The following is a 13,174-nucleotide window of genomic DNA, read 5'->3' as shown; positions in this document are numbered from 1 at the left end:
CGATCCCGCCGGAATCCTGAAGATGGCAGGGATAAAATACAGGGTGCGAAAGGCTATTTACAAATAGTACAGAAACCAGATGCCAGTTATATGAGTCGAGGAGCATGAAAGCGAAGCAGCGGTTGGAAAGGGAATGGGACAGGGTCGTAGCCTATCCCTGATGTTATTCAATCTGTATATTGAGGAAGCAATAAAGGAAACAAAAGAAAAATCGGGGTATGTATTAAAACACATGGAGAAGAAATAAGAACTCTGAGGTTCGCGGATGACATTGTAATTCTGTCAGAGACAGCAAAGGACTTGGGAGAGCAGTTGAACGGAATGGACAGTGTCTTGAACGGAGGATACAAGATGAACATCAATAAAAGCCAAACGAGGATAGTGGAATGTAGTCGCATGAAGTCGTGTGATGTTGGAATTAGTTAAGGAAGTGAGACACTTAAAGTAGTAAATGAGTTTTGCTATTTGGGGAGCAAAATAACTGATGATGGTCGAAGTAGAGAGGATATAAAATGTAGACTGGCATTGGCAAGGAAAGCGTTTCTGGAGAAGAGAAATTTGTTAACATCGCGTATAGATTTAAGTGTCAGGAAGTCGTTTCTGAAAGTATTTGTGTGGAGTGTGGCAATGTATGGAAGTGAAACGTGGACGATAAATAATTTAGACAAGAAGAGAATAGAAGATTTCGAAATGTGTTGCTACAGAAGAATGCTGAAGATTGGGTGGACAGATCACATAACTAACGAGGAGGTATTGAATAGAATAGGGGAGAAGAGGAGTTTGTGGCACAACTTGACTAGAAGGGATCGGTTGGTAGGACACGTTCTGAGGCATCAAGGGATCACCAATTTAGTATTGGAGGGCAAGAAGGAGGGTACAAATCGTAGAGGGAGACCAGGAGATGAAAACACCAAACAAATTCAGAAGGATGTAGGTTGCGTTAAGTACTGGGAGATGAAGAAGCTTGCACAGGATAGAGTAGCATGGAGAGCTGCATCAAACCAGTCTCTGGACTGAAGACCACAGCAGCAACAACAATTTAGTATTCACAATGTTTGATATGAAGATTTTGTTGAATACCGTGGTTAACTACAATCCATTGTATACTGTTGTTGGTTACAATCTTGTACACTTATGTGTGAGGTTGAAACCTTGTTCTCTGTCAAGATGGTAGTTTATCCATTATTCCTTTTTTTAGTTTACGTGTGGCGTTAACAAGTGCCTGTCAGTCAAATGACGAAGTCAGTAGAATTGTTGCATTACAATTTTGGTTTCAGAAGTGCAAACATTTGTGCAATATAATGTTTTCCTTCTTCCTGGAAAAAAAAATTACTTCTGTCGGTTACAACCTTGTTTTGGGAGGCTATTCAGTTACAATATCAGTCCGTACTTGCCGCTGTTTACACTGAATTCAAAGTATTGCTACCGGCAACAGTCGCAACATTTTGCTGTACACGGGGCTTCCACACTTCAGAGAGCAGGACGTGATACGTGTTGTACAGGCGAGTACGTCACTGGGTATGCGAAGTTCCGTGTCTGCAGCGACGAGCGCGTTTAGACGATACTGGAAAATGCTACAAGGCGCTGTCTTGTGGTTTTGAAAGGATTTAGACAGGTCACCCACACATTACGCAGCATTTTACGGCCTCAGGCCGTAAACCAGACAGTGCCTACATTCTCTGAATCAAGGTCTAGGAATTAAATTGCACACATCACGTAAATTCCGAGGATAACAACTACTATAAATAATTAGAAGGTAACTGTCAAATAGGTAAGCGAGACTGACATATGGCATAATATTTTTTACCACCTGAGAGATTATGCACACACACTCACACACACACACACACACACACACACATGCCGTGATGTAGGAAAGTAACTGAGCGCCGCGTCGCGAGCCACTGTTCCCTGAAGTGGCGGGGCAGCGGCTCTGACGTCACGTGGCCCCCTCCCCCCCTTCCCCCACCAACAGCCTCCGGCAACGGACGCTGCAAGCCGTGACCTTGGCGCTCCCGCCTGCTTTTTTTCTCCCTCCAAGATGCGAGCACATGCAGCGCTTCCCGTGACAGAACGCTGCATTCCGAATAAACAGTTTCGCCCTCCACTTGCCTCTAAGTCTTCCTCAGCCATTCTTAGCAACGACAGAACAGAACCTAGCCCCGTGTTCTCAAGGAAATCTTACGTTCCGAACGTATCCTTAAAGGCTATTTTCACTTACAGTAGTACAAGTACTTTTAACTCGAAGTGGTGGCCACTTGTATTTTCCACAGTCATTTTGATTTCAGTCTTACAGAGAAGTTGACAGGTTGCGAGTACATAACGTAATCAATTCGTATCAGATGGCCATTCAGTACATTTCACCGACTCAGTTTACTGTTGGCTGCCCTGGTATCCATCCAGGAACTTAAATTCATCCGTTCCCTTGTGCTGTGCCCAGTACGAGGGCCTAAATTGTTATTTTGTGTCAGCTGTTTTTGTAGTAACCGTCACTGTTGCGCTAGTATTTTTTAACAGTTCTTAGTAACTGGCTGTTATTGTGCTGTGATTGGTTGATGCAGTACAGACTGAACAGTCCCGTATTCGGTTTTATACTACCGGAGTACTGGTGCCACATTTAGTGGCTTTGTATTGAACATAAGTGCAAGGAAAGAAAGAACCCTCGGAAGCGCGTACTTGTAGGTGCGAATTCTTACAACAGAACAGCGCAAAATGACGCGCCATATGACGACGTCGTCATCGCGAGCTGCACTTACTTTGGTGTCAAACACCGAGTTTAATTTCTGCCCCTTCAAACCAACTACAGTAAGAAACTAACGACAGTAAGGTCAGCACTGTGGATCACCACACAAAACTGTCAAGTCTTGATGCCGTAGTAGTTTTCTTTAGTCGTGTCGGAAATATTTCGTTAGAGAAAACTCACGTTAGTAAAGTCTTGCATGCATTTATAAAAACTGCGCCATTCATCGTGTAAAGACTGGGTATTACGTTTCGCACTGTGAGAATGGAGACTGCTACACCTGTCATTACACTGTTTTAAAGACCTCCTGGGTGGGGTCTGCGCATTTTGGACAATATTTGACCGCCGTGTCGGCTCCTCTGTCCTGACTGTGCTGAATCGACGCCAGGGGTCGTGGGTTCTCTCCCAGCAGTTGCTTTTCTACTCAGAAAGCCGTGACTCGCCGCGGTGTGTAAGAATGTGGCGTGGAGGAGACCCTGGATTTTTCTTTACATTGTTTATCTTTATTCACTATCGTTGTTTTAGCTTTGCCGCCACCGGCTCTCAGCCGACGATAAACTGTTGTAAAGATAATGAACATCAAATAAAGATTTTGTTAACAAGAAAATTAAAAATCAGGTCCCTCATTATCATTTCAAGTTAGAATTTCTCCTAATTAATTTTAGGTCTCAAAGACAAATGCTTTGGAAGACCCCAACACAAAAGAGATTACGAAGAAGAAACTAATTCTCTTCTAGCCGCAACAGAGAGTAACCGACCACAGAAACAATTGTTTTAGATCTGTCTAGGTGCTAATGATCATTTGCATATTTTTTATGTGAAGTAAAAACATGAAATAATATGCACAGGCGATACGAACAAAGAAATATTCGAAACTAATTTTCTCACTAGGAAAAGATAAAGAGAAATAGCTGTTTGAAACTGATAAATAAGGAGACTAAAACTGTATCTCTGATTTGGCAGTTAACTTGTATGCTTGGAGTTGGAAAAATTTACCCGTCGAAAGAAAGAAGGCGCGAAGGTCGAGGCCGTATTTTGAATAAGTGTAAGTAGAACAATATTTGCTGTCACTAGATTTGCCAACTACTCAACATTTTAAACGTGAATGAACGAGAGATGGAATAATTCGTGAGTGGTATCGAAATTTAATTGTATTATCTGTACAAGTCAGAGATGTAGTAGGGATCCAACTGTGCTTTACAGAACGTTACATCACTTACTGTGGCCTTTCGTAGCTTGTAATCGGAATGTTACACAAGGAAACCAATGATACTATAAGTAAACTGTCACTAAGACATGAATTACAAGTTAACGAATAGCAACACTGATAGCTCACCGCCGGCCGGAGTGGCCGTGTGGTTCTAGGCGCTACAGTCTGGAACCGCGTGACCGCTACGGTCGCAAGTTCGAATCCTGCCTCGGGCATGGATGTGTGTGATGTCTTTAGGTTACTTAGGTTTAAGTAGTTCTAAGTTCTAGAACCTCAGAAGTTAAGTCCTCAGAAGTTATGACCTCAGAAGTTATGACCTCAGAAGTTATGACCTCAGAAGTTAAGTCCCATAGTGCTCAGAGCCATTTGAACCATTTTTTTATAGCTCACCATACGTGTTAGGAAACACTATGACAAATTTCTCAGTATTATTTTGCAAGAAGAATGAAGCCATTGGTGCAGTGGTTTTTCGTACTTGACTCTGCACATAATGAACTTCTAGATCCAATTCTAGAATTCAAATACTTAACGCAACCTATTAACGACACCTGGGTCTTTTGTCTATGTATACGTCAGTCACACACGAAACTGCGTTGGTCCCGTCTATGTGCGTAATTAAAGTGTGTACCACAAAGGAGTAATATGGGTCCGATACCAACAGGCACATACTCACCATTTATTTATTTATTTATTTATTTAACCTGGCAAGATTAGGGCCATCAGGCCCTCTCTTACATCTAACCAGGCATTCTACTTGTTTTACATTCATATGTTTTAGTAGGCATGTTAAACTACATCTAGTACAAAAAGTGAAATAAACAATTTGAAAGGTACACCTGGAAAAATACATACATATAGAGTTTATATTCTTAGATCACAAGTACTGCTATAATTAGACATTATTGAAGAGACAGATTTTAGATAGGAGTGCTGGCAGCAGGGAGTATGAGGGAGACTCATGGCGAAGGGAGGAGAAGAATAGAGAGACATGATGAAACATAATTAAGGAAATATAAAGGAAAAGAATATTCCGTGGCTAATATAGATGAAGAGGAAGGCATCTCAGGAGCAAGATAGGAGACGCTAGCTTTGCTATTTGACAGATGAGGGGATTGCCCTTGTACATTAATTTTGTGGAGAACTTTATGAGGATGATAGTAGGAAATGCTTCAACTTCTTCTTAAAAGCAGCAGGAGATTGAATTTTGCGCAAGGTAAGGGGCAGTTTATTCCAGAGGCGGACAGCGGCAACTGAGAAGGAGTTTGCAAAAGTTTTTGTTTTGTGAGTGGGCACAGTTAGGACGCGCTACCGTTGACTGCTTACGGACAGATTCCCGACAGTAACGTACACAGTATATGTGCTTGCATTATAGGCAGCACTGTGTGGTCAGTAAATACCAAAATGCTGCTGTACTCTCTCAATTAATACTGGACACTGCAGTGATTAATAGTAAGGGCACAGGAGTACTCTGATTGTAAACATTGTCGGGAGTGTTCTTTGAGGCAGATTATGTGTACAAATATTTTCTAGGTCATTCAAAGAATTCGCAAATACAAATTTATCAACAGTTCTGACTAAAAATTAAAATAATTTTTGGCATTACATGAAAGCAGCAAGCGAATCGAAATTATAAGTTCAGTGGCTCAGTGACCATACTGGCGTAGAAAAGGAAGACGACAGACAGAAGGCGAAATACAGTGCTACCAGGAATCATTTGTTTCCTGAATTCTGAATTTTCCAAAATATTACGTGCACAAATATTATTGGATCATCAATACAAACGCAGCTAGTTTAAACTGTGCCGACCACCTGACATCACGAATTCACCGCCTTGCCAAAATGCCGACGAGGCAAGAGAAGCGATTTCATGCGTTGGAATACGCGAGATATTTGACCAAATGTGGGCAGCTGCAACCGTGGGGGGGGGGGGGGGGGGGGGCTGAACGAGATTTTTGTACAAAGAAGTCAACAGCAGGCACAAGCCGCGAACTCTAAATAGCGCAACAAAGTGTGTGGAAGACCGTGCGTCGGCGCTTACACTTCAAAAGGTGCCGTTTGCAGCTCGTGGGAAAGCTGTGGCGAGTAACAGAATGAGATGGGGCTCAGGTAGTGTGCATACTCGCGTCCATCTAGAAAAGGTTTTACTGAGTTTAACGAAAGCGATGTTGGCCTGATGTATTGACGATGCCCTTTGGCTACACTGTCTAAAGGATCATTCTAAGAAGTATCAAATTAAGATCCACCTGAAGACGCCTAAGTAAGGCGAAACGCGTTGTTGAAAAATAAAAAAATTAAAATGCAACCAAGACTGTTTTGGCAGAAATAGTCATTTTTATAGCACGACAGAATGTAATTCACGAAGTATCAACAAATATATATATATATATCAGATGCCTATTACACCTACTAATAGCAAAAATCTTTATGTTAGGAAATAGTTTCACGTTTCATTCATACGCTCCAGCTTCTCAAGCATGAGATCGAAAAGTAGTAGTATGAAATTTTTGTGTAAATTTGGAATCATCATATTCTTCCATAATTCGTGTGATGTCCCCGTTTCTTCTCCTTCCTCATTCCAACGAACAACCTTGTCATCACTAATTCTGTAACTTTTCCTCGCAATGTTAAGTAAGACTCATTCTCTGGTTAGCTTCACCAACCCTGCCACAATCACCAGTTTAGTTATGCCGCGTTTATTCTCTGGTTATGCGTTATTACGTATCCGTACAACGTGTTTTCCGCGCTACTCCCAGAATTTAACTTAAGCGGCTGCTAGCTAGGGACTGTACACTAGTAAGTGTAACGATCTGACCATGCTTTTCTGTCAAAATTTCATTTTCTTAGATACACCGAGTAGATAATATATAATCTTTCTTTAAACTGTTATTCCTGTTTGTCGTTTATTTGTACTCTGGTAGTCTAAATCTACGGATTTAGCTAGTATTTATAACAAAGCTGATCATTCGCAAACCCCGTCAACCACATAGCAAACAGCTATTGGCATTCACCCGTTTGGCTTTATTCCGCTCAGCTCGTATAGCCCTGTCTACAGGAAAGTTTATTCCTAAATGCGACCGAGATTCCTGTGGCAGAGGCATCACGTACTCTATGCATGCATTCAAAAATCAACTTATGATTCATTCAGAAATCAACTTGGAATACGTTCAAAAATATTAAGAAATCAACAGCAATGCGTTTCTAAATCATGTGAATAATCCACAGACCAACACGCTCTGGATGCTAGACGCTTTGTGAAACAAGGTTTTTTCCCTCAAGAATATGAATTTGGCGTCCCCCCCCCCCCCCCCCCGCCCCCCTGAAACTGTCGATTTTTACGGGTAGCATGTGGCTGCTTGCTGCTGCTGCTTGTACAGCCAACAGCCACACTTCAGCAGCCAGAAGCGGGTGAATGTACAACTCATAGGCGACTCAACTGCGCATGCGCATAATCCGACTCGCAAGTGATCAAACTGATGTAATGGAAACAGTTGTCGTCGTAGTTGTTTTTGGGGAAGGAGACCAGACAGCATCGTCATCGGTGTCATCGGATTAGGGAAGGATGGGGGAGGAAGTCGGCCGTGCCCTTTCAGAGGAGCCCTCCCGGCATTTACCTGGAATGATTTAGGGAAATCACGGAAAACCTAAATCAGGATGGCCGGACTCGGGATTGAACCGTCGTCCTCCCGAATGCGAGTCCAGTGTCTAACCACTGCGCCACCTCGCTCGGTAAAACCTAACTAACCTAAGGACATCACACAACAGCCAGTCATCACGACGCAGAGAAAATCCCTGATCCCGCCAGGAATCGAACCCGGGAACCCGGGCGCGGGAAGCGTTTATTGCTGCAGTATTATTCTGTAGTAAGGGGGATACAGTTATATCCTTTGTTAGAATATCGCTTCTTAGAAGCCGAAAACACAAAAATTTCACTGAAAACTAAAACAATGAAAAATTCCCGGAATTATAAAATATTCCCGGGTTTTTCCCGAATCTCCCGGTTGTCCAGGGTCGTATACACCCTGTCATTACATCATTCAGAAGCCATACTGGAAATTACCGATAACTCGCGTCACAAATATGCGCAGTAATGTTCAGATCCGTTTTGTTTCTTTTTATACCAACTTAAAAGTAAGACGCAGTAAAACGGAGCAAACGAAATAAAACCGTGGACGGAACAGCCCGGTCTGTACTCGTCCGGGACGTGGGGACTCCCACGGGGCGCCGTGCTCACGTGTTAGGCGCGTGCGACGCCTCTTCGTGCACAGGCTGCGCGCGTCTTGAAACGTACCTCTACACTAGGGACGAACGCTGTCCAATACCGAAAAATACTGAACCTGCCGATTCCAGCCACATTTCCATCCACGACGAATTGAAAACGGACATAAAACACTCTTCAGAATCAAACATGCGTAAAATACGTGCCACAGCAAGAATTATTGTTGCTATAACATTCCATTTCTTTGGCTTCGCTGACAACCGTACTGTGAACCTGTCAACTAGCCTAGGCCTCGGGTTATGCAACAGATCAGTTTTCCACCACAGCCTACATTACAAAAAATAATCTACCGGTATGTAAAGTTAAAATTAACAATTTATAGTTATGGTACTCAAATTTGCGTTTCATGACGATATGCGGTCTAAGTGATACACATCTTACGGTGTGCAGTCTAACTGACACACATTTTCAGGACTGTTTGTCAAGTCAAAGTGTCGATAAATGCGACGTCAGGGGCAGTGACTTACCGTCAATTACATGTGAGGCTTCTGTAACAGTACGTGGCTAAACGAAGTATTAACTACAGGTTTCAATCAAATATAATCAGCAAATGTCTCCACAAATGTTATAATTCTGGCGTGATTCACTCTTCTGACGGAAACTAGTAACAGAAATCTACCTCGATGCTCGCAATTATAGCGCTGAAAATGAGAAATTGAATCCAAATTCTGCCGTCGTTATAGGCTGCATATAAAAATTTACACTGCTCTTTAATCGTGTCATTTCAATCTCAAGTAAAGAAGTTGGTAAATGACAGCGTCATAATCACTTTCATTCTTTGGTCACATAAGATACGACTAATGCGCAAGGTCAGTTACGACAATTTTTCTACGCGAGCTGCACACAACACGACGCGTCTCAAAGATCGCTGATGCGTTGCTTTGTCAAGACACAACGCTCTCTTATCAGACAAATATTAACACGAGAACAGCCAAACAAAGTGTTGTATAGTGCAAAAAGAATTGTGGCGTGTGATCGCTTCCGTTTCATCGGCAAATCTCAACCGAGACGTCACAGAACAATAATAAATAATACGAAAGGTTTATTTCACGAAGCACAAACATTACGATGAATTCTCCAGAATTCGCCAACTACTAACCAAATCTTCGCCTCAGTTTAACCAGGATGTTGCGGAAAGCAACAGATCGCTCGTGCATCACAACCTCAACTCCAGAGAATTGTGAAAATAGTGAAATGAACGCGAGTGCTGCGTTTGATCGCCGGAACCATGTCGGCACGACGCCACGTGTTGTGAATCGCGAGTGGATCACAGGATTCGGAACGCCCACGCACAAAACAAATTCCGACGTCTGAATACTTTGCAGACGACTTAAAGTGTGTAATATCTGACGTTAAGCACGTAAGCGAGAAAATAGGAACGGTTTGAAAATATTCTTAACGTGTGTTCCAACTCGCGAAGTGCTCATTCTCAAGTACTTGTTGAATAACGTCCGCGTATTTCAGCCCTGTGCGTTACGTTACGTCCAGACACGCCAACTTTCCAACTGTGATAATTTCCTCACTGTGTGCAAACCGTAATGGCAGATTATACCTCTGAATATTACGACAATATTTTAGACGTTTAAATTCGGCCAAATTAAGCGAAATGCTGAAAAACAAATTGTCAGCCGTGCAAGCCGCCGCATAGGCGACCTGCAATCGTTCTCGGCTTGCGGGCTGGCGGTCCAGCATTACAGACAACCACGGCTGCCGGAGTCTGGAATCGGTGGCGGAAGACGCCGTCTCGCAGTAAAATTCCCTCAGTCCGAAGTGCTGAATTTGAAGGTCTTCGCATACTGGCGTCCTAATACCATTGGTTATTTCGTCGCAGTGACGTAATCAGGAACGCGTGGTTTTCGTTTTCAACAACAGTGGTAGGAGAATTCTGCAGGATTCGACACTGGCAGATCGAAACGCTGCCCGGCCGAATGTGGCGGTATTTTCCATTTGGTTCCACGTTATTCTCGCTCAAGTTATCAGCGATTAAACGACTGAAAGAAGGCGATAAATAACGAGTAATAAATTACTAAACACTAGACACGCTGTTTCAACACACTATTCGCCATCCCTCTGTTCGTACCGATCCTAATTTTTTAACGTAAGAATGTATTAGGCAGGAGCAGCAGTTGCTTGACGTTGCCCTGCCGTGAGTTACGGGACAAACCACACAGAAGCGTGCAGAACAACATCCGCCGCTTCCACATAATCCAGTGGAGCCCTGCTGCCCGCCTCACCTGTCTCTGGTGGTCTCGCCGAGAGGCTGGACTGAGCCGCACGCTGCTACACGCCTGGCAACGGAGCGACACAACTGGGCCGCACAGACAGCCGGGGCGCGCGGCTGCCCCCACCCGGCGATGACGTCACGGGGCGGGGTTGCCAGGCAGGCGAGGGAACGGCTGCAGCGGGGCGGGCGAGGCGCCCACGTCGCTGTCGCCACGGCACTCCGCTGCTCGACTCGCTGCGGCTCACATCGGTACCGTCGCTGGCGCACGCCGACGCCACCAGCCCGACGCCACGGCTGGACGGAAAGGGAAGCAGGTGGCAGCCGCACTGGGAATTCTCATCCGTGCGATGGGGAACAACAGCGGCCGCCAACGGCAGCCAAAGCGCAGGCGCACTCAGCACAAGAGCAAGATTCAGCGGTGCTACAAGTGCCAGCAGCTGGGCCATACTGCGCGCGACTGCGAGAACGCCGTCGCGTGCTCGAACTGCGCGGCGGCTCGCGACACGCGCAGCTGCACGAAGCCTCGTGGGGCGGCCAGCAGCTGCGCGAACTGCGGCGGCCCACACGCCGCCAACTCGCGTAGCTGCAGCTGCCTCAGTGAGTCACGTCGCCAGCCCGCCGTACCACGCGCTGCGGCGGCGTCAGGCCCCCACAACCGCACGAGTGGTCGACTGTGAAGAGCGGACAAATTGAATAGCTGGACGGCGGCCATTAGAGTGGTAAACTGACGCGCGGAGTTCGAAAGTTTATACATCGCTTTTGGTTGTAAAATGCCTTCCCTAGAGTTAGGTCACAAACATAACGCCTCATTTAAATACGTTGCTACAATATAGTTTTTAATTTATGAACAAACAGCAACTAGTCACTCTTTATGAATTTATGTTACGTAGTACATGGAATCTGCCGTAGCTAAAAGTTATGCACTGGACCCCTAGCATTTTTCGTAGTTCATTTACGTTAGATGTACGCAAAATGCATCAAAATAGTCCAAGATTTGCCCACTATGTTAATAGATATTTTCTGACTCTACCTTGCTTTAGATTTTATGATGAAAAGTGCGTTATATATGGCGTAGTGCTTTGGCAACTCACGACCAAATTATCAAGTTTCAACCTAACCTAGACCATCAAAACACTACCGATGAGCCAGCTACAACAAACAAGACTTCAGGCAGGCAACCAGTATCGCATTAGTCACAATATTTACTTTCGTAGATGTACACTTCAGTTTATATGTGTGGTTTTTTCATATAATAAATAAAACTCAACAACTGTTCCATCGAGAGAAGTTATGAAATCAGATTACAATTACACACATTCAGTTGCATTTTATAACGATAAAAAGCCTGCTAACTCAAATTTCGTGTTGCTTGCAACTCAACTTTTATAGTTAAAATAAAATGTGGTTCACAAAGAAAAATTTATCTTCCGCTGTATATGGTCTGGAAAACGAAAGATGGATGGAACAGCAACATCTTTCAGCTTCCTGCGATTTACGTAATTTTCAAGGAAACAACTTTCTTCAAAATGACCGGAACATATAAAATGGTATTCTGTCGGTCGGAAATCTTGCCTCCTGACAGTGTGTAACCATTTTTGTAGCAGCTGTGGTTTTGAGAAAGGAAACCTGCAAATACATGCACAGACATTATGCTAATACCGTGCTACAAAAACATTTACTAAGCAAGTGCACTGACTTACAAAACAACTTAAATCGCTACACAACTGTTCACCATTGTACTTCTTTTGATTGGAACGTACAGACAGTAGAATTACGAGTAACAAATACTGTATGTACGCCCCGACAAATATACAACGTTGAATCAGGGTCTTCATAAACAACAGTACTACACAACACATCAGACTACAACCACTATAATGGCGTCCAGCCGAAGGTTCAAATTATCCCGCGACTGCAGCGCCATCAGTGAGTCTAGTTATTTTTTACAACGTCTTTGGGCGGCGTCCAGCGCCATGGCGGCCGCCCCCCCCCCCTCGCTACGGCCAGGGGTGCGAGCCGCGCCGTCACGAAGCAGGAGCCGCCACTGACGACGCCACGGCCGGCCTCCGAGTCCCCTTTGCGGCAGAACGGGCCGCGCTCAAAGGAGAACTTGTCGAAGTTCATCGGCAGCTCCAGCAGCTGCGCGAGGAGCTGCGTGTTCTGAACAAGAATATGGTTCCCACGCCCGCCCCCCCCCCCCTGCGGTGCGCCCGGTGGGGGTGGACGCCGTCACGCATACGGACCTGCTGTCGCAGAAGGACGTGGCCAATCAAACGGACGTCGCCCCGGAACCTGTAGCAATACAGCAGACCGGGGAGACGCCCACGGACGTGGCACCGTCCTCTCCTTCCCCAACTCCAGGCGGCAAGGCAACACAGAGGGGGAAGCAAGAAGAGGATGGCAATCTTCGCACGGACGTCATACCCTTCCCGGACAGCACAAACGTGCCAAACGTGCTGAAGAAGATTGCCACCGTGGTACGGGATGGGCGCTTCAACGCCCAAAAGAACCCGTACCTCTTCGCCCAGGCGGAAGGGGTACGGAAGCCGTCGCTCCCACACTGGCCGTTTGAGATACGTGGTGGACATCGGGCAATTCTGCTCGAGTTCGTCACCAAGAAAGATCTCGACACCATCAACGCGAACCCAGTCTTCACGCCGCGCGACTGGGAATACATCCTAGAGGACGCAGTCGTGGGGCCGAGGAACGAGGTTCGCGACGGCA

General features: G+C 45.1%; 1 protein-coding gene across 1 annotated transcript in view; it reads right to left on the bottom strand.

Annotated features, from left to right (window-relative positions):
- The window catches only part of LOC124553834 (ankyrin repeat domain-containing protein 65-like), a 42,871-nt gene extending 32,275 nt beyond the window's left edge, over nucleotides 1-10,596 (bottom strand). The window contains exon 1 of the mRNA XM_047127824.1: nucleotides 10,461-10,596. The gene's annotated coding sequence lies outside the window, so the exon portion shown is untranslated. The remainder of the gene's footprint in view (nucleotides 1-10,460) is intronic.
- Between the last annotated feature and the right edge of the window lie 2,578 nt (nucleotides 10,597-13,174).

Source organism: Schistocerca americana, chromosome 11 (genome assembly GCF_021461395.2).
Source record: "Schistocerca americana isolate TAMUIC-IGC-003095 chromosome 11, iqSchAmer2.1, whole genome shotgun sequence".
In the NCBI taxonomy this organism is placed as follows: Eukaryota; Metazoa; Arthropoda; class Insecta; order Orthoptera; family Acrididae; genus Schistocerca; species Schistocerca americana.
This window is presented reverse-complemented; position numbering and strand designations above follow the sequence as displayed.